Below are 20,953 nucleotides of genomic sequence, written 5' to 3' on the forward strand. Positions count from 1 at the left end.
GAAGAGCTGGTCGGTTTCCCGTGGAATCCACGCAATCAATCTGTTCTTGGAGATCACAAGGTAAGTGCACAGAGGAGGAAACAGGGCGTGGAGAGGTAATGTGACTCACCCAGGAAATACAGCTAGTACCTGGAGGAGGCACAACTCAAACCCAAGTCTTTACAACTCCAAGTCCTATGCTCTTTGTTCCTTGGTACCCATTTGGTACATGAGTGCTTTGTCGCTTCAGTCGTATCTGACTCTTTATAGCCCCGTGGACCGTAGCTCGCCAAGCTCTTCTGTTCATGGGATTCTCCAGGCAAGAATACTGGAGTGGGTTGCATTGCCCTCCCCTAAGGGATCTTCCCAACCCAGGGATTGAACTCGCATCTCTTGCATCTCCTGCATTGCAAGCAGATTCTTTACCCACTGAGCCACCTGGGGAGCCCATCCATTTGGTAGACAGCCCCAAATAAAAATGCTTACCTTTAAAATTTTTTTCATTGAACTTGGATGTGGGTGGGGAGGACTGGAGTATGGCCCCCAAAGTAACAGCTGCTCCTAAACTTGCAATTTATTAGTTTTTAGCTATACAATGGAAATAGAGCCTATGCCATTGAACTGCTATGAGAAGTAATGAGTTGGTTGACATGAAGCACCCAGCAGGTGCCTGGCACACCCTGAGTAGCCCAAATGTTGCCTCCTCTCCTTCCATAGGAAGGCTGGTAGTCCAAGGTCAACAGTCTGTCCTCAGTTCAGAGAAAAAGATAGAGGTACAACAGTAATGCACAGAATTACAAGACAGAGTGGGCAAGGTCTTAAGGAACAGCCAATCCTATCCAGTAGGTGACAGCTTGAGAAACTAAAACTCAGAAAGACAAGCAGTAACTTGTCCAGGGTCATCCACTAAGACTGTTTGGTCATTTGCAGAAAAAGCTATTCCATATTCCCAAGTTCTTTCCCTCAACCTTGAGGAGCAAAAATGATTTCTTCTCTAGTAATCCTTGGCAATTTTTAATAAAGACATTTCTCTGGCATAAATGCTAAAATTTCCTAAATACGGCTAACTCTTGGATAATGCTGGCTAATCCTGGCTGATGTTAGATCCTCTAAAGCATCTTTTCCTATCAGTAAAATTTTTGTGGGAAATTCTCATTTGCCTTGTGTTTCTTATGGAAATGTGATTTGTACATACATCTTCCCTGCATAAATATTTAGCTCATCATTGTGCCACACAAATTCCCTGCAAATTAGGTGGAAATCAGCCTCAGCTGACAGAAGCATCTATACTCATCCAGGGGAAAATCATTATTATTTAGAACTTATTAAGCCCTGATAGTTAGTACTGGATGGGCCTGGGAATTTCAATAAATACTCAACACACATACAAGCCCGATGCTTGAGCTAAAAGGTTGCTCTTGTAATTTCTACCTTCCAAGCAGCTGCAAAAGGTTGAAGAAAGAAAACGGGTTGAAACTTGGTTCTGCCAACTGCAAACTGTTGCAACAAGAGCAAGCCACTGAGTCCCTCCTTATCTATAAAATGGGTCTAACCATACCCATCTCATAAGGTATGAGATAATATGTGTAAAGTATTTCACACGAATCCTGGGACACAGCATGTGCTCAACAAATGTTCATTTCTAACAAACTAATGAACCCCAAGTGGTGAGATGTGGAATTGTTGTTTACAATTTTATCCCACCCCACTATGCTACAAATATAACTGACTCCAATTTCAACTCTGTTTTGTTCGGGGTTTTTTTTTTTTTTTTTTGGAGTGGGTTGCCATTTCCTTCTCCAGGAGATCTTCCCAACCCAGGGATTGAACCTGGGTCTCTCGCATTGTAGGCAGATGCTTTACCATCTGAGCCTCCAGGGAAGAACTTTTATTGGAGTATAATTGCTTTACAATTTTGCATTAGCTTTTGCTGTTCAATGAAGTGAATCATCTATAAGTATACATATATCCCCTCCCATGTGTACCCCCTCCCTCGTGGACCTCACACCCACCCACCCCCATCCCACCCCTCTAGGTCATCACAGAGCACTGAGCTGAGCTCCCTATGCTACACTGCAGGTTCCCACTAGCTATCTATTTTACACACAGTAGTGTATATATATATATGTATGTTATGTCAATCCCAATCTCCCAAAGGTTGCAGGTTGCAGTTAACTCTGCCAATATGACATAAAACAAAACAGAGGAACAGTTTCATCTAGCATGGGATAAAAGTCTACATGTTTATTCAGATTGCATCATTAGACTTTGCAGCCAATGCTGTCCATGTCCTGTTATACCCCTTACACATTTCATTGTGCCCCAGCAGCTTCCATCTGTCACGTGTGTTATTTCTATGTATAAGAGCTTTGGCTCCAGAAACTGTGGTGGATAAATACCCCAGCTCCCTCGCCTCTTGTGTGGGGTCATTCTGAGGCATGTGCTTCCCCACATACACTTTGCTGGCTCCTTTCCTTCCCTGTTTCACTTCCCCACCTCCACTTCCCAAATAAAGTCCCTTCACTCAAATCTTGCTTCTTGGCAACCAGGAGAACTCTGAAGGAGTTCAGGATGTGCCACCCTAATGCTTTGGCATAATGATTCTTTTGAGCTCAAGGCACTTGAGAAACTGCAGATGCAGAAAGGGTTCTCTGACCTCTCCTTTTCTACCTAAAAACAGACCATAAAATTTCTCATGAGAAAGGTGCCCTCTCTATACCAGGAAGACAAGACTATCTTTATCACCACAGATTTGGAACAAACACTGAAAATGGTTCTATACAAGCTAGCTAAAATAATCCTATCTTCCAATAGTCTCCCCCTCCAACAGATCTCCTAGTCATTTCTCCATAATTTACTGCCTCTGGTCTAAACCCCTGTGTTTTGTCATTTCTTCACAAACTTATCATTCTTTGTCTACAAGGTATAAAATTTTCTGCTCTGATCACTTTCTCAAGCCTGCGTTCTCTTACGAAAGTCCCATGTGCATGTAAAAATGTAATAAAACGTGTTTGCTTTTCTCCTGTTAATTCATCTTATGTCAGTTTTAATCCTTAGGTCCAGCTTAAGAGGATGGAGAAGAATTTTTCCTCCTCTACAACTCAAACTGAGTCACACACAAGCCGGGTTCACAGGGCTGTGCCTGAGTCTCAAGATCAAACCAAGTATAACGTGGGAGTAAAAATCATCCCCATCCCCTGAAGGCCGGCTCTGCAGAGTGCCAAGCCCCATATACCCAAGAGCACACTGCAATTCCACGTGCTCTTTCATTCAGCCTGAAAAAATGATCTCCCCACCTGCCCCATGTACACCTGGGAACAGCTCCATCAACCACCTCATTCTCACAAACCAGAAACCTGGACTCCAGTTTCAGTTTACCCCTTTCCCTCCTCTGCCCTCTACCACTTCCAACCATTCACTCACCACGTCCTGCCAATTTGATCTCCTACATCTATCATGAAATCAATCACTTTTCTCCATCCCCACAACCACTGAGCCAAGCAAGACCAGCACCATCTCGGCCTTAACCATTGCCGTGCCTCCTATTGTCCCATAGCTACCTTAGTTCCCTGCAATCAATCAATCCTTTCTCAGAACCACAGCCAGAGAAATCCTTCTCTGGAACTGCAAATGATCATAGAGACAGTGAACGCTTACTTTGTGCCGGGCATTGCTCAGACCCCATGACTCCCCCACTTAAAATCTTCCACTTCCTTGGACACTGAGGATAAAATCCCCAACTCTTTGCTTGAGCCTACCAAAGCCCTGCATGACATGGTCCCACTTTTCTCCACAGCTCTTTCTCTTACTATTTCCCCCACTGGACTGAAAACCAAAGGGTCTCTTTTTGGACAGTTGTGTGCACCAGTTTTCTGCTCTTATTTCTTCATGGAGAACTGATCTCAAAGGCGAACACAGCCAGACATTAGCTAAAGCAGTGAAAATAGATTTTACTCGGTAACCACTGACAGTGGGGGAAAGTGCGGAGCCCCATTCTGATGTGGGCAGAGGTGACTGGACATTTTAAAGGAACAGGGAGAGGGAGGATCAGGAAGAGTTTGAACAGAGCCAGGAAACTGAAAAGTGACAAAAAGTGGGAAAGGCTGGTTGGTCCATAAGCAACCCATGTGGGTTTGTTAACTGGCACCTATTGAAGTTAAGCTCCTACCCTTCCACAGAGATTGGGAGATGGGCCCTATCTTCAGGTGCAGTCCGGAATAAACAGTGAATTAATTCATTTGGCAGCCTTGAGTTTTTTCACGTAGGAATTCTGAGGGCACTAAGGTCATCTTAGAAATATAGCATTGAGCTGTTAGAAGCTATGTTAGTGTTCACTTCCCAGGTGGCGCTAGTGGTAAAGAACCCACCTGCCAATGCAGGAGACTAAGAAACATGGATTCCATCCCTGGGTTAGGAGGATCCTCTGGAGAAGGAAATGGCAACCCACTCCAGTATTCTTGCCTGGGTTTCAGAGTTAGACACAACTGAGCGACTAAGCACACACAAAGTGTGTATAGGCTGAAGTTGAGTCCTACCAAGCAGAGGGCTCAGAGAAGGCTGGCTAGAGTTTGGTCAAGGAGAGAATCTTCATCACTGACTTTGAATGTCCGACAGTGCCAGACCCTCATACTCACTCCAGTCCTACCCGTCATCTTTCAAGGCCCTACTCCAAAACCTCCTCCATTAAGAGGAAGCCGTTCCTCCCTGGAGTGCTCATAGGAACACTTGGGATGAGCATGAGATTAAGGATGATTCTATTTATCCCCCTTCACCATCCATAGGTTCTTTAGAGCAAGCACTCTCCTCTACCTCCCACAGGTCTGGCACAGGACCCAACACACAGTAGGTGCTCAGAGAATGTTTGTTGAGTTAATTAATGAAGCCATCCAGCCTTAATCACAAATGTTCAGGAAATTCCCTTCAAACCACCTTCCCCCAGGGACCTGTGGTTGATTGGACAATTACTCCAGAGCTGGAACAAATCACCCTCAGGCGCTCGATAAAACTATTCAATGAACGCTGCTGACAAAGGAGCTGATTGCGCTGCTTTGACCCTGAAAGTAATTACATGCACCAGCATCCATCTGCCTGCAGGGTGGCCCGGAAGGGGGTCCTCACCTTGATGCAGCTCTATCTTCTAAATAAACTCAGAAGAGCAAACATTGCCTCTTCCCTCAGGATCGTTGCCACTTGTTAAAAATCAGAGGGCAAGTAAGAGGTGTAATCTGCACATGTTACCATCTCCCCAGGCTCAGCTGCGCTGCCTTAATCATCTCCATCTCAGACACCAAACACTGTTAGCCCCGTACTCCAGGCAAAGTCAGCAGGACAGCCTAGGATCAAACGACTGCTCTGCCCTCAACCCATCATTGGGCTTCCCAGGTGGTGTTAGTGGTAAAGAACCTGCCTGCCAATGCAGGAGATGTAAGAGACATGGGTTTAATCCCTGAGTAGAGAAGATGCCCTGGAGGAGGATATGGCAACCCTCTTCAGTATTCATGCCTGGAGAATCCCATGGACAGAGGTGCCTGGGGTCCTACAGTCCGTAGCATCGCAAAGAGTCAGACACAACTAAAGTGACTTAGCACGCACGCGCGCGCACACACACACACACACACACAGCCCATCATTGTCACTTGCACACATCAGCCACTCCTGGCCCCATGACCTTCTTCCTTCCATGCTAAAAAACTGGACGTTATCCTTGGTGCTTCTCTGTCTTCCTCCATCCATCCATTCACTTGTTCTCTCCACAAGCACTTATTGAGCACCTAGGAGAAGCAAGTGGGTGGTGCTGGTTTCATACTAATGAACAAGACAAGCACCATCCATACCCTCATGGAGCTCATCACCTACACAGGGAAATGGACATGAACCAGACATACAAGTGTTCATTTTAAATGAAACACACCAGAAATTCCCTAAAACACTCCAGTGGTTGAAACACTGCTCTTTCACTATCAGGGCCTGGGTTCCATCCCTAGTGGGGGAACTAAGATCGTGTAGGCCGCACGGTATGGCCAAAAAAAATAAAAATTAAAAATAAGTAAATAAAATTATGATCCTGCAACCAAAAAAAAAAAAAATTAAACATACTTATTACTTGCTGTATTCTTGCCTGCACCTGTAGGCAAAGAATGTGGTGTAGAGCAGGAGGTAATTACCAAAAGTGGCCTTCCAATTTCTCTCAGCTTGCCCAAACTTTAGACGACAGTCTCCTCCTGACGCTAGGCCTCTGAACTCCCTCTTCTTAGAGCACTTATTTTAGAAAATTCATCATTGTACATTCTTTCTTTGCCCCCTTGAGATGTAAATTTTCTCTCAGCCTCTTACCAGTTTTACAACCCAGAAATGTCCTTCTCAAGGACATGGAGCCATCCCTTAGAAACATAATCATCAAGAAAAGCAGTGCCCTTTTCTAAGTCTCGGCTGGAAGGTAAGAGCCTTGCTTTGAGAAGCACCAGGTAGCAGGCACAGGTTGCCTAATCACACAGACTGATGTGGCCTCCTCTATTTTTCCATTACCCTACACCCAGAGTTTAAAAACCCTCCTGCCTTTTCTTTCAGTAGAGCTGGATTCAGTCTCTCTCCCCTATTGCAATAGTCTTCAGTAAAGTCTTCCTTCCCTATTTACCTCTGATGAGGGCAATTTTTTCTTTGGCATCATACAGAAATGAATAAAACATGGATCCCGTCCCCAAAGAATGCAAAGTCTGATAGGAAGACAAATGAAAACTTTCAAAACTGTAGTAAATGCTATGAAAGAAAACCAGAGGAAGCTCTGGTGAGAGGGTGTAACAAGGAAAACACCTCTACATGAGAAGAAAGAACTCATGAGGAGTGATGTTTAAACTGGGCCAAGCATCTTTCTATTCTAGGCTGAGGGATAGTACCCACGAAGGCCTTTAGATCAAACAGTCAGCTTCAGATACATTAAGTCCCTGTCTCCATATAATTCCTGTCATATTTACACATGTGCCTTTTCTTTCATGGATCAAAGCTCAACTCTGTCTGCTCCCTCAGCTCAATAACTTTCCATGGAACCCAAGCATCCCCTGAAAAGTCCATAGCTCTTAACTTCCTCAGCCTTGGGTCAAGATTGTGGCTAATCTAATCCTTTTACCTCTCCAACTGCATGGAGAGGAAATGTCCCAGTGCTTTCTAGGGTGTGACAGAGGAGGGAGCTTCCTACAGAAGCAAATGGAAGACAGCCTAGGACATATGAGTGAATAGTATTCATAAGACTGAGAGTCAGTTCATAGAGTTGAAATACACAGAGCTGAAATAGAGTTGAACAGGAAACGCCATGTTCTCCTGTGATGAGCTGGGCCCACGCCCAGTCCACACAGCAAGAAACCCAAGGTCCTAAGACTGGAGCACAGAGCTTGGACCCATGACCCACGGAGCCTCTGCCACCCTTAAAGCTGCAGTGATAGCAGCTGGCAAGAGAGGTCCTGCTGGCCTGTGAGCACCTCCTCGGGAAGGGAGGAGTGGTTGACATGCACAGCCCGCTGCAGCCTTGCACACAGCTCCTAAGACCCCATCACTGTCCTTGACTATGACCTCTCTGATGGTCAGCTTCTCCTGGGGAGAAATAAGAGCACCTTCCCATCACCTCTGACCAGTCTTTTCAGCTCTCTTGACCTGCTGGCCCCAAGCACAGGATCATCTCAGTCAGACCTTCCTCTTGGGTCATGCTTTACATCTCAGGGCCAAGGCCCTTGTCTCTTCATCTGCCAAAAAAACACCCTCCTTTTTTCACCCCTAGGTCGGGAGACTGCTTTAGCCTCTGAGCAGGGGCCCAAGCATGCAACACCTCCCCTGGCAGAATCAGGAGCTTCCTGAAGAGAAGGCTGCAGCCCAGCAACCCTCTTGGCCTTGACTCTTGCTTCTGTGATGAGCTCTGTCTGCATTCTGTCAAGGGCGATGAGTTACCGTGGAGGTGGGGCAGGGCTTTTTTTTTCTTTAATTCAATTAAGCCACATGCTGACTGTGATCCTTTCTCCACTATCTAAGGCAGCAGGTTCCTTTGCAATTACTTCCCCTCTGCTGAGGCTGCATGTCAGCCAAGGGTTTCCAGGAGATAGAGATGAGGTTGTGGAATCACAAAGGCAATGTGATGGGGGCGGGGACAGACCAGAAAGACTAGAGGACCAACCAGGGAGTACCTAAAAGAAAGACCAACCAGGGGATGTTCCTGATGGTCTGGTGGTTAAGAATCTGCCTTCCAATGCAGGGCATATGGGTTCGATCCCCGGTTGGTTAGGGAAATAAGATCCCACATGCCATGGGGCATCTAAGCCCTGTGCTGCAACTAGGCTCCAATGCAGCCAAATAAATACAAATAAATCAATATTTAAAGAAAGAAAGATCAACCAGGAGTGGGCAGCACAATGTGACCCTGGACAAATCATGCCTGGGAACCAGCGGAGATGTGACTTCCATTTGCTTGCAAGAGCCTTAGAAGCTGGGAGGTGGGGGGTATGTCTTAATTTGGGTTTCCTCAAAAGCAGACCCAGAGACAAAGATTTGGGTGCGGGCAGTGAATTTGGGAGGTGTTCTGGGGAAGCACCTGGAAGTGAAGTGAGTAGGGAGTGAAATGGGGGAGTTAAGACAGTAAAGTACTCATTAATTAACAGGTTGGTCATGGGGCTGGTGGAGCCCAACCCCACCCAGAACTCTCTAGGAAGACTATATAGCACACACCTGAGAAGTGTCCCCAAGGGCAAGGAAGCCAGCTGTTCATTGACTGGAGTAGTTGAATGATCATTTTCAAAAAGATGTCTACATTCTAATTTCCAGAACCTGTGAATATGACCTTAATTGGAAAAAAATGTATCTGTCAATATAATTAAGGATCTTGAGATAAGAGCACCCCAGACTATCCAGGTGAGACCTAAATCCAATGACCTTGCTGCTGCTGCTAAGTCACTTCAGTCGTGTCCGACTCTGTGTGATCCCATAGACAGCAGCCCACCAGGCTCCCCCGTCCCTGGGATTCTCCAGGCAAAAACACTGGAGTGGGTTGCCATTTCCTTCTCCAATGTGTGAAAGTGAAAAGTGAGCAAAGTCGCTCAGTCATGTCTGACTCTTAGCGACCCCATGGACCGCAGCCTACCAGGCTCCTCCATCCATGGGATTTTCCAGGCAAGAGTACTGGAGTGGGGTGCCACTGCCTTCTCCTTAGATACACAGTAAAAAAGCAAAAAGGCCAAGTGAGGTGAAAGGCAGAGACTGGTGTGATACAACCACAGGTCAAGGAACGCTGGGAGCAGCCAGAAGCTGAAAGAGTCAGAAATGACTCTCCCCCAGAACCTTTGGAGGGAGCCAGTCCCTGCCAACACCCTGATTCCAGACTTCTGGCCTCAAGAACTGGGAGAAAGGACATTTCTGTTGTCTCACGCCACCCAGTTTACAGAATTGTGTTACAGCAGCCACGGAACATGGATACATCCACCAAGTCCCACCCCTCCTTGGTTAAGGGTTATTCCTGGGGTCAGCCCCCTGGCATTGCCAGGCTGCACCACCAAAGGCTGAGCCCAAAAAAGACCTGTTCTTGCAGCAGGAAGCCATCACTGAAGATGAGAACTGCCCAGGGAACCTGAACTGCAGAGGACCTGACCTCTGCTGGGGAGGGGGTGAGGAGGGAGGCGGGCTCTGACAGCACTGAGTGCTACACGATGGCTCGAACTGGATCCGGGCCCCCTTCCGGTCTGCCTGACTGTGTTTCCCACGGGGATCCCCATTAAGAAACAGGCTCCTGCTCAGAATCAGCCCCTCAGGTAGGAAAGGAAACTCACATTAAGACGTGCCAGTTGTGTGTCCGCGTGAACGCCCCCCCTCCCAACACACACATCCTTCCAATGCCCCTGAGAGATATGGAGCATGTGCTGGGAGGAATACTGCCCCACGCTCCAAAGCTGTCCACATCCTAATCCCCAGAACCTATGAATATGTGACCTTATATGGCAGAAGGGACTCTACAGGTGTGATTAAGTTAAGAATCATGCGATGGGAAGATAAGCCTGGATCGTCCAGGTGGGGCTGATGTAATCCCAAGGATCTTTACTAGAGGAAGAGGGAATCAGAAGGGTCAGCAGGTCACATTTGCAGAGAGAGGAAGATGCTCTCCTCCTGGCTCTGAAGCTGGAGGAAGGAGCCATGAGCCAAAGAATGCAGGAGCCTCTAGCAGCTTGGAAGGGGTTCTCTCCCAGAACCTCCAGAAGGAATGAAGCCCTGCTGACACCTTGATTTTAGCCCAGGGAGACCCATTGCAGACTTCTGACCTCCAGACCTCTAAAGAGAATAAATTTGCGTTGTTTACAGCCGCTGAGTTTGTGGTAATTTACACAACATTGGATATGTATAGATTTTTGAAAAAAGGGATTCGCCTGTGGGCTGAGGGGAATGGGATGACCAGAAGTGAATTTCTGAGCTAAGAGTTGATGTGTTATTTCCCCGCCGCCCCCCTCACAGTTCACTCTGTTGCTTTCTTCTCTTCCCTCCTCCCACCCCAAGTCTCTGACTGAGTTCATTGCCTGAGAGAACAGACAGGACGTGACCTGGGTAGGGGGAGCAGAAACAAGATACCTGCCTGGTTTGGGTCTCCGCAAGCCTGTGTTCTTGCGGGACATAAACAAGTGTGTGAGAGGAACACAGCCTCCTGAGGGAGAGACCAGGCGGGAGGGGCTGGGCGTGGCTGAGAGTCCGAAGGGCTTGTGCCTCATGTGTGATGTGATATTTAAGATGGAACAAACCAGACTCGGGGGAACATGCTGAGTACTTTGGGGGCTGTCATCAGAGCTGGGGGCCAGAGGAACCCCTGTGGCTGGAGGAAGGGTTTCTGCTGAAGGGCATACATGTCTCTGCCGTGATCCCAGGGCATCTTAGGCTGGGCAACCAAAGGATGTCGTCTTCCTCGCGGGCCAAGGAGGAAACTTGGCTGGGATTTCAAACCTTATGGATGCCCGGAGGCACCAGCTGCTGGGGCTGAGCTGACCCTGCCCTGTGGAGGCCAGCCAGAAGCTCCTGGGGTCTCCGAGGCAGTGCCTGGGTCTGTGGGTTGAAGGAGACACCCCCCAGCTCCACACCCTCAGCTGAGGGAGTGAGGGGGTGTGGACCCCGGGCGGACTGTGAGGAGGACTCGTGGTCATCCCTGTCCCCAGTCCAGGCTTCTCACTAGTGTCGTTGTTGGCAATGCAGCCACCACCACAGAGGGTCCTGCCAGACCCCTCCCACACAGCACAAGAAGGCAGCAGAGAAGCCCCCTGAAATGACTGAGGGGACACTTTAGAGGGGCTTTATCACCAGCAAGAGGCCCCAGGAGGGGCTGATGCCAAAACAATTCAATTGTAGGCGGGATGGGTGATCTCATTTCACAGCCTGGGGAGGCTTCCAGCTCACATTTGCAATAAAACATTTTATGGGGAAGAAACAAAATGGAAGCAAATTTGAGTGTAAGAATAAGCAGTGTTCTGGAGTTCTGTATCATTAGCAAAATTAGATCAATTCAAAACATACACCAGGAATAATAAGCCCCCTCTCTCGGGTCACCCTGTGTATTAAATGAGATCTATTGTGTATAAAGGACCCACCAGAGTCAGTTATATAGTCAGTCTACTATATAACCAGAGGATCATTTTTAACCCCACCCCCCATGGCAAAATTATTCCCAGTAATAATCATGGAACAATCAGTAATAATTACTTTCTCAATTCATTATTTAGTTTTAAAACCACTAACAGTTATCAGTAATAAAGGAGAAATTCAACATTACATATATCATTCTGATTCAGTAAAATATTTACTGTAAGAACTGAAATTGGTACTTACCAAACACAAATTTTTCCAGCTCACAGTATATACCCCATTTCACTGTTCTCAATTTTAAGCGCAAATAAAAACTCCAAGTGGCCATGTAGAATGATAGAATTAAAGTAACATATTAGTGTTTTTCACCATTTAATTCCTGGGCTGTCATTGTTATTATTGAATTGACTATTTAAATGCACGAATATGTATACCAATGGCATTAGAGACCTGCCTTGGGCCCAAAGCGAACCTGAATGATTCTGTATCATCAGGAACTTACTTTCCCAATGAACACATGTAGCTGAGCCCGTAGCTCTAGAGGGGTGAGTGTATAACATGGGAATTTATTTGATTAAATGCCATGTAAAAATACAATGCTTATAAAAAGAAAAGTGATTAAAATATGTGAGTCTGAATCTTGCATGTATATTAAAATTCAACAGTAACCAGAGCAACTTAGATCGTAGTTCAGCTGAATATTTCGGGGTGAAGGAGTGTTTGATACAGTTTAGAATTGCCAGCATGTCATGATGATAAAAAACAGACTGGATAAACAGGGTCCTACTGTATAGCACAGAGAACTATATTCAATATCCTATAACAGACCATAATGAAAAGGAATGTTAAAAAAAAAAAGAAGATATATATATATATATATATATAAAACTGAATCACTTTGCGGTATAGCAGTAATTAACATAACACTGTAAATCAACTATACTTCAATTAAAAAAAATTTTTTAACACAGATTGGCTTCGTTGGCTTTATTGTTTCTACATTCTCTGTCGATAACACTCCCCATTGTTCCTGGCACCCAGGCAAGTATCCCATCCTCACACACTGCTAGTGACTGGAACCTCTTCTGTTCTTTGGGAAAAATCATTATTGCTTCAAAAAGTGAAAATAGTTCACACTGATTGTCTGCTGTTACTCTAAGAACTTCAGATGTATTAGCTCATTTAATTCTCAGTACACATCTACACCGGTGGTTAACTGTCCTTACTTCCATTTTACAGATGAGAAACTGATGCGTTCAAAGGCTTAGATGGTGTATGTGGAAGTGCTTTGTACACTGTAAGTGTGGGACAAATATTTCTAAGTTGGCAGTCGTAACAGTGAAGCTTTCACATATCTGGTGATGACAATGGACCAGATATACCAGGGAGAAAAAGAAGGGTAGATGTTTATGAGGCTGGTAACAACCTGGACAGAGTACCACAGCCAGATTCAACAGTGCCAACACTCTGTTCCCAAAATGGAGCCTGTGAAGACGGCCAGACGGTGTGACCAGAGTCTCCGGTGCCAAGCAGCCAGCTGCCAGAGACGCGGTCCAGCTCACAACGGCAGCAAGTGTGTGGGTGTAGAGAAATGGCCTCGGCGCTCACAGTCCCCTGGAAACCAGCAGCGGCCAGCCCCTGCCCAGAGCCAGGTCACACAAGACTGTGGACTCTAGCATATTCACAGGGGAGAACATAGAGAGGCAAGGAACCACACAGCTGCCCGCAGGAATGCCCACCTCGACCTGTGGGTGAGATGAGGAGATCTGCGCAATCCACAAACCCCTCAGTAGAGGCAGATAACACAGAAGCAAGCTGCTCTTAACAAAAGTGCTTTTAGTGAACACCCAGGGCTCGGTGTGGAAGCTTCCATCTTTTCCTTTGCTGGTTTGCATTTATTTGATGCATGCTCCATAAAGCCACTCTTTTCTGCCCACTAATGAGTCATGTGTAGTTGAACAGTTAGTTAGCTGGGATGGAATCCAGGGAGAACTGGAATGCTCACAAAGGGCACCAGAGCTAGAAGCCCCAGATGACCCACCACTGACCCCGGGAGCAGCTTGACAACCCAGAAGGGCCCCTCCCTGGAAGGCCAGCAGGCCACCCCTCCCTTCAGTGAGAGAATGGTCTTCTACACTTCCAAGGATGTGCTATGCTTAGTCACTCAGTTGTGTCCAACTCTTCTTGACCCATTGTCTGTAGCCCACCAGGCTCCTCTGTCCAAGGGATTGCCCAGGCAAGAATACTGGAGTGGGTTGCCATTTCCTCCTCCAGGGGATCTTCCCAACCCAAGGATCAAACCCAGATCTCCTGCACTGCAGGCGGACCCTTTACCATCTGAGCCACCAGGGAAGTCACCCCCAAGGATAGGGCATGCCCTGCTGCCTGAAACAACTGTGGACATCTCAGACAGTGAGATAAAGCAGCCTATTGCCCAAGCACTCCACACTGCCCCGTCACTACATGCAAGCCACACCTACGGCTGGGACAGTCTTTCAAAGACCTTCCATGAAGCCCCATGCTACCCACCATGACCCATCCTCCCCAAACAAAATTAATCCACCCCTCCATGTCACCCAGCCAGCCCTTGTTCACACAGCACACACAGCTGCCTGTGTTTCAGCCTGTTTTATTAATATGACGACCTGTCTCCCCTATTTGACTGTGAGCTTCTTGAAGGCCTTAACTGAGTTTCCTTCTTGATACCTGATCCCCGAAATGCTTTAAAATCCTTTTGTTAAAAAAATGCAGTTCGGGTATTCCCTGGCAGTTCGGTGGCTAGAGTTCAACCCCTGGTCAGGGACCTAAGATCCCACAAGCTGCGAGGCCATGAAAAATAAATAGGTGTTAGGTTTTCTTTTTTAAATGCAATTCTTTAAATAAATGGGTGTTGTTTTTTCACACACACAAAAATGTAATTCTCTAACAACAATCGCCAAGCTCCCTCCATTCTCTCTCTCCCTCCCCCTACCATTTTCTCTCTCTTTCTCCCTCCCCACAAAGAGGACCCTCCCTTCTGTGCTGTACACAGCGCTAGATCATCAGCCACCCCTCTCCTCCCACACCCTCTAAATGCAATTCCTAGCTTCACTCCAAACCCTAAAAAAGGAAAATTCAAAGCAATGGTTTAGAGATCTCAGATCAACTTTCTAGTGCAATCTTCTGTCCCCATGGCTCTCAAGCTTGACCAGGTATGAGCATCCTCTGGAGAGCTTGTTAAGACAAAGGGTTTCAGGACATCCCTGGTGGCTCAGTGCTAAAGAATCCACCTGCCGACTCAGGAGACATGGGTTTGATCCCTGATCCAGGAAGATCCCATATGTCAAGGAGCAACTAAGCCTGTTCACCACAACTATTGAGCCTGTGCTCTGCAACCCAGGAACTGCAACTACTAAAGCCCCCGCACCCTAAAGCCCACGCTCCACACAAGGGAAGCCACCGGGATGAGAAACCACTGCAACCAGAGAGCAGCCCCCAATTGCCACAACCAGAGAAAAGTCAGTGCAGCAACAAAGACCCAGCACATCTGCTGGATCATCGAAAAAGCAAGAGAGTTCCAGAAAAACATCTACTTCTTCATTGACTACGCCAAAGGCTTTGACTGTTTTCACAACAAACTCCAGAAAATTCTTCAAGAGAAGGGAAGGCCAGACCACCTGACCTGCCTCCTGAGAAACCTGTATGCAGGTCAAAAAGCAATAGTTAGAACTGGACATGGAACAACAGACTGGTTCCAAATCGGGAAAGGAGTACATCAAGGTTGTATATTGTCACCCTGCTTATTTAACTTATATGTAGAGTACAACATGTGAAATGCCAGGCTGGATGAAGCACAAGCTGGAATCAAGATTGCTGGGAGAAATATCAGTAACCTCAGATATGCAGATGACACCACCCTTACAGCAAAAAGAGAAGAACTAAAGAGCCTCTTGATGAAAGTGAAAGAGGAGAGTGAAAATGTTAGCTTAGAGTGAAAATGTTAGCTTAAAACTCAACATTCAGAAAACATCTGATCCCATCACTTCATGGCAAACAGATGGGGAAACAATGGAATCAGTGACAGACTTTATTTTTTTGGGCTCCAAAATCACTGCAGATGGTGACTGCAGCCATGAAATTAAAAGATGCTTGCTCCTTGGAAGAAAAGCTATGATTGACCTAGACAGCATATTAAAAAGCAGAGACATTACTTTACCAACAAAGGTCCATCTAGTCAAAGCTATGGTTTTTCCAGTAGTCATGTATAGATGTTAGAGTTGGACTATAAAGAAAGCTGAGCACCAAAGAATTGATGCTTTTTGAACTGTGGTTTTCGAGAAGACTCTTGAGAGTCTCTTGGACTGCAAGGAGATCCAACCAGTCCATCCTAAAGGAAATCAGTCCTGAATATTCATTGGAAGGACTGATGCTGAAGCTGAAACTCCAATACTTCAGCTACCTGATGTGAATAACTGACTCAGTGGAAAAGACCTTGATGCTGGGAAAGATTGAAGGCAGGAGGAGAAGGGGACGACAGAGGATGAGATGGTTGGATGGTATCGCCGACTGGATAGACATGAGTTTGAGCAAGCTCTGGGAGTTGGGTGATGGATAGGGAAGCCTGGCGTGCTGCAGTCCATGGGGTTGCAAAGAGTCAGACACAACTGAGCGACTGAACTTAATATTTAAAAATTTCAAAAAAATAGACACAGTTTCTAATTCAGGAGGCCTGAGGTGGGACTTAAGAGCTTGTACTTCTAATAAGTTCCTAGGTGATATGGATGGTCCAGGGACCACACTTTGAGAACCGTGGTGGCACAGTGCTTGAATGATGTTCCCAGCCACCAGCATGGCTTGCATGTGGGGACAGGAGATGCAAGGAAGACTTGGGCAATACCCTGTCTTTTCTCACCACCCAAGATGTCCACAAGCTCTTCAAGCAGCACGGAGCAACTTGGAGGCACAGAGGCTGAAGGTACCAGACTAAATCATACACACAGCAGCTCCACTGGTTCTTTAACCCCTGATTACTTATTTCCAGCAACAAGATGACCAATACTTGTCAAGATAGACTAACTCACCATCAGTTATTTCTTATATTGATTGACTTGTCACCTCCTACTTATAGTTGCCAAATAAAACACAGGGTATCTACTTAAATCTCAATTTCTGATAAACAACAGATAACTTTTTAGTCAGTATGTCCCCTTCAAGCACAGTTAGTTTTATTTGACAAATCTGGCAGCTCTACACTCCTACCCATTAGGTCTCCATGTGCTTGAGCCAAATTCCTACTAATCCTGAAGCAGCCAGGTGAAGTTATTTCCATAAGATGCTATAGGAAAACCCCAAGAGAAGTTTTTGGCCAACCCAATACATCCTCATTCAAGTCAAAGCCAAGAACAAACAGTCAGCTTTAGGAAATACACTTGCCAGGTTTGCACTTGGAGTCTGGGTCTTAAAGCTAGCCCAGGGCTTGGCTGTTGTTAGGAAGGTGACCTACCACCTGGGCCCCTCAGGCGTGCGCCTCCTTACCTTGAAGCAGATAGACCTTTATGCCCAAGGCCTACCAGACTGTCAATACCTGGTCATCCGTTCACACCTATTCCATAGGTAAATGTTAGAGCCGGACTTAAGGCTGCTTCCTCTGATTCCTGTGCTGTAGGTTTTTTACTAATGCAAGAGTCATTTACTGAGAGGTGACTTCCAGGATCTAGAACAATTGCTAAGTGACAGAAGAACCTTCCTGTGCATCTTATCATTTTACCATGTTATCAGAAGAGTCCTCCCCACTTTCCAATGTCTCCCTTATAGACCACCCAGCCCAACCAGAGAGGGGAAGGGACTTGCCCAAGCTTTAATTCAAGTTTACAGTAGAGCTGGATAAGAATTTAAGTTTACTGACCTTAGTTCACACCTCATCCCGCTCCCTCTGCCAAGACCTCTTCCAACCAAAAGGGAACTTACGCTGGCAAATGAAAACCACACAGACATACCCATTTTCTCCCATGAAACTAACAACAGTTTGAAAATCCTGACAATACCAACCATTGGAGAGGATGTGGAGAAAATCACACCCTTCTACACTGCTGTTGGAAATGTAAATCACTTGAGTGGCTGTGGAGAAAACTGGCAATATCTAGTAAAATTGAGAGAGCGGGTAATATACAACAAAATGACCCCCACTCCTCGGGGCCTGCCCCCAAGGAAACACTCTCACCCATACCCAGTGAGATCCGGGGCCAGGATGCTTACGGCAGCTTTGTTATGGTGAAAAACTGGAAACAATCTGAATATGCAACAGGAAGCAAATGAGAAACAAAACATGCCTTATCCACATGACAGAATAGCTTGCAGCAGTGAGAACAAATGGATTAGAGCTAAATTTGCCAACAAGAACGGAGGTCAAAAGTGGCCTTGTGTGAAAAGCAAGGTGTAAAGGGACCCAGGGCAAATTTATGTAAATAACAAAAGGCATTCCCACAAAACAATATCATGTCTCTATTATTTATAATACATCACATATGTACATAAAAATACAAAGGTTTCAAGACAATTTATTTTGAAAGGCTTGCCCAGAAGGAAACACAGCTATTCACAAAAGTCACAATCGTGGTTGATTCTGGGAAAGGGGTAAAGTTTAAAATGTTAAAATAAAATGTCTTTTGTTCACAATACACTTGAAGTATATATAACAAGATGTTCAATGTTATCGTCCCAGCGGCGAGCATTCCAATTCATTACTTCTGTATTTTTCTTTTGTTCTAACTTCTCAAAGAAAGACAAAGCTGCTATTCTGAGGCGCTGCTCTCTAGGGTCCCCCCAGGCCTACATGACTGACCAAATACACATTTCTCAGGCTTCAATAATTCATCACCTGAATGGGGGTGTGAGCGCAGGAAAGGCTCCAGCCTTAAGGGAGGATGAAGGAACGCATCCAGTCCAGGCTAAAATCTCCCTCCCTCCTTCCTGACTAGAGATGACCTTGGCTTTGAATGAAGGGGGAGAGGGTTTAATGCACTGGCTGCTTCTCCCAATCTACATTAGAGAGGTGGAAGGGAACTTCCCCACCGATTAATAATTTATCAGAAGTGTAGCAGGACGAGATGAAGAACCTTCCACAGGCATGGACTCTGAGTTAAGTAGCAACTCTCTATGACCACTCGCTGGTCAATTTGAGCTGATGGGTTCTTCCAAGCTCAAGGACATTAAGGGGGACGTGGTCTCCATAAATGGGAGGAGGAAACCCTAATATGCACAACAATCACATGGCGATCCTGTTAGAGTACAGATCCTGATTCCGTAGGTCTGGGGAGATTACTGGGATGTTGGCATTTCTATCAAGATCGCAGTTGGTGGTGGTGGGGGCTGTCCATGGACCACACTTTGAGTAGCAAATCTCTACATTCTCCATGGTCAGCTGCCACCTTCGATTTCTGCTTCAAGCATCTGCCTTACAGATAAAAACTGAGTGCTGTTAGTGTCTGATGGTATTGGGGTCAGGGGAACCAGGAACACCAGTCCCAAGGGAGAGTGGCCACTGGGGGACCAGAGTACCATTTCTTAGAGGCCCTGGGTTGTGGGAAGCAGAGAGAGGGACTGAGACAGAGCCCATGCTTAGCAGGAGTGACCAACTGTCCCAGTTTACAGAGACAGAGAGGCTTCCTAGGATGTTCAGTGCTGAACCCAGAAAAGCCTCAGACGCACCAGAACATGTCGGTCAGTCACCTTAATATAATCAGAAGCTGTCAAACCTTAGCCTGCAACACAATCATCTGGAGAACTTGCTGCAGTGGGAGGCCTGGGCCCCACTCCTGGGGTTACTGATGCTACAGTGTGGCCTGAGAATCAGCATTTCTAACAAGTTCCCCAGGGAAGTTGGCGCTGCTGACCAAGGGTCTGTACTTTAAGAACCATCGCATCAGACTTTCAACAAATATCTGCTAAATGGATACATGACCAGCACTAGAAGGAGCTCGAGAACTAGGCTCCTACCCTGGCTCTGCGTCAGAGTGAGAGAAACGGTTTAGGCAAATCTTTCTCCCATTCTGAGACACAGCTTACCTATTTGCAAAATGGATATAAAAGTTTTGACCAGGACTTCCCTGGTGGTCCAGTGGTTAAGAAACTGCCTGCCAGTGCTGGAGACACGGGTTTGATCCCTGGTCCGGGAAGATCCCACATGCCTAGGAGCGACCGAGCCCGTGCACCGCAATTGCTGAGCTAGAGCCCTTAAGCCGCAACCACTGAGCCCGCGGGTCCTAGGGCTGGTACTCCACAGCAAGGAAAGCAACCCAATGAGAGCCCGCGTACCACAACTGGGGTTGCAGTGCAAGAAAGACCCAATGCAGTCAAAAATAAATAAAATTATAAAAATAAATAAATAAAAGCATTGACCTCACAGGACTGTGGTGTGGATCCAATGAGATAATGCAGGTTTTCCTAATAGCCCCATTTGGAACCTATCTCTGCCTGGAAGCTCCCCTTAATCCCTTCTCCCAAATCCTTGAGGCTTTCATTTGCTCTGGACTCCTCCAGTCTAACCAACCATGGGACACTTAGAGCAATCTGCCTTATATGGGAGGATATATGTATTCCCTTAAACATGTCTGCGTTCAGATCGTGTGCAACAATCTAAGGCTACAGAGATGGGGGAGATGGTTGTTCCCAGGCTGGTGGATAGACAGACATGGAAAGATGCATTTGACCTGCACATGGTCAACACAGGGACAGAGCACAGTGCAAAACCCAGCAAAAGCAGGGAGCGCAGTCACCAACTAACTCTGCAGTCCATCCCTCACTTCCCTGAGTGGCCTGCAAACAGCTCAGGTTTGGGGACATGTGCCAACCCTCAGAGCACAGATCTGTGCACACAGCAAGCATACTGTCATTGGATTAGAAGGCCCAGCTTCTGCAGTGTCTCCTGGCAATAATGACTTGTCTGACCCATGGCCTGAGAAACCAAAAAGGAACATTGAAAAGACTGCCCTGCTCTGATGAAACTACTAACACCTAAACAAATGGATTTTTGTTTAGATGGAAAAGCAGGCGATCATTTCTCATGTGCAAACTACAAATTCTCCAGTTGAAACAGAACAAAAGGGAGGAGGCTCCCCTGTTCGCATCAGTGCTTTGATTCTAGCGCAGCAGTCATCTGGCTACCACCAGCCCCACAGACCCCCTCTGGGCCACTGTTTCACCATCATTGGCTCTTGAGGCTGGGGTCTTCCCTGGCGGTCCAGTGGTTGAGAATCCACCTGCCAATGCAGGGGACACAGGTTCGATTCCTGGTCTGGGAAGATTCCACATGATGCGGAACAACTAAGCCCATGTGCCACAATTACTGAAGCCTGTGCGCCCTAGAGCCCATGATCTGCAACAAGAGGCCAGGGTCCTAAACAGCTCT

General features: G+C 46.5%; 1 long non-coding RNA gene across 1 annotated transcript; it reads right to left on the bottom strand.

Annotated features, from left to right (window-relative positions):
• Positions 1 to 957: 957 nt before the first annotated feature.
• LOC122448231 lies at positions 958 to 19,780 on the bottom strand. The gene is made up of 3 exons (XR_006271549.1): positions 19,649 to 19,780; positions 16,557 to 16,561; positions 958 to 971 (listed from the first exon to the last, which is right to left on the bottom strand). It is a non-coding gene; the product is annotated as an uncharacterized LOC122448231 (long non-coding RNA).
• Positions 19,781 to 20,953: the final 1,173 nt, after the last annotated feature.

The sequence above is a fragment of the Cervus canadensis genome, chromosome 10, assembly GCF_019320065.1.
Source record: "Cervus canadensis isolate Bull #8, Minnesota chromosome 10, ASM1932006v1, whole genome shotgun sequence".
NCBI lineage: Eukaryota > Metazoa > Chordata > Mammalia > Artiodactyla > Cervidae > Cervus > Cervus canadensis.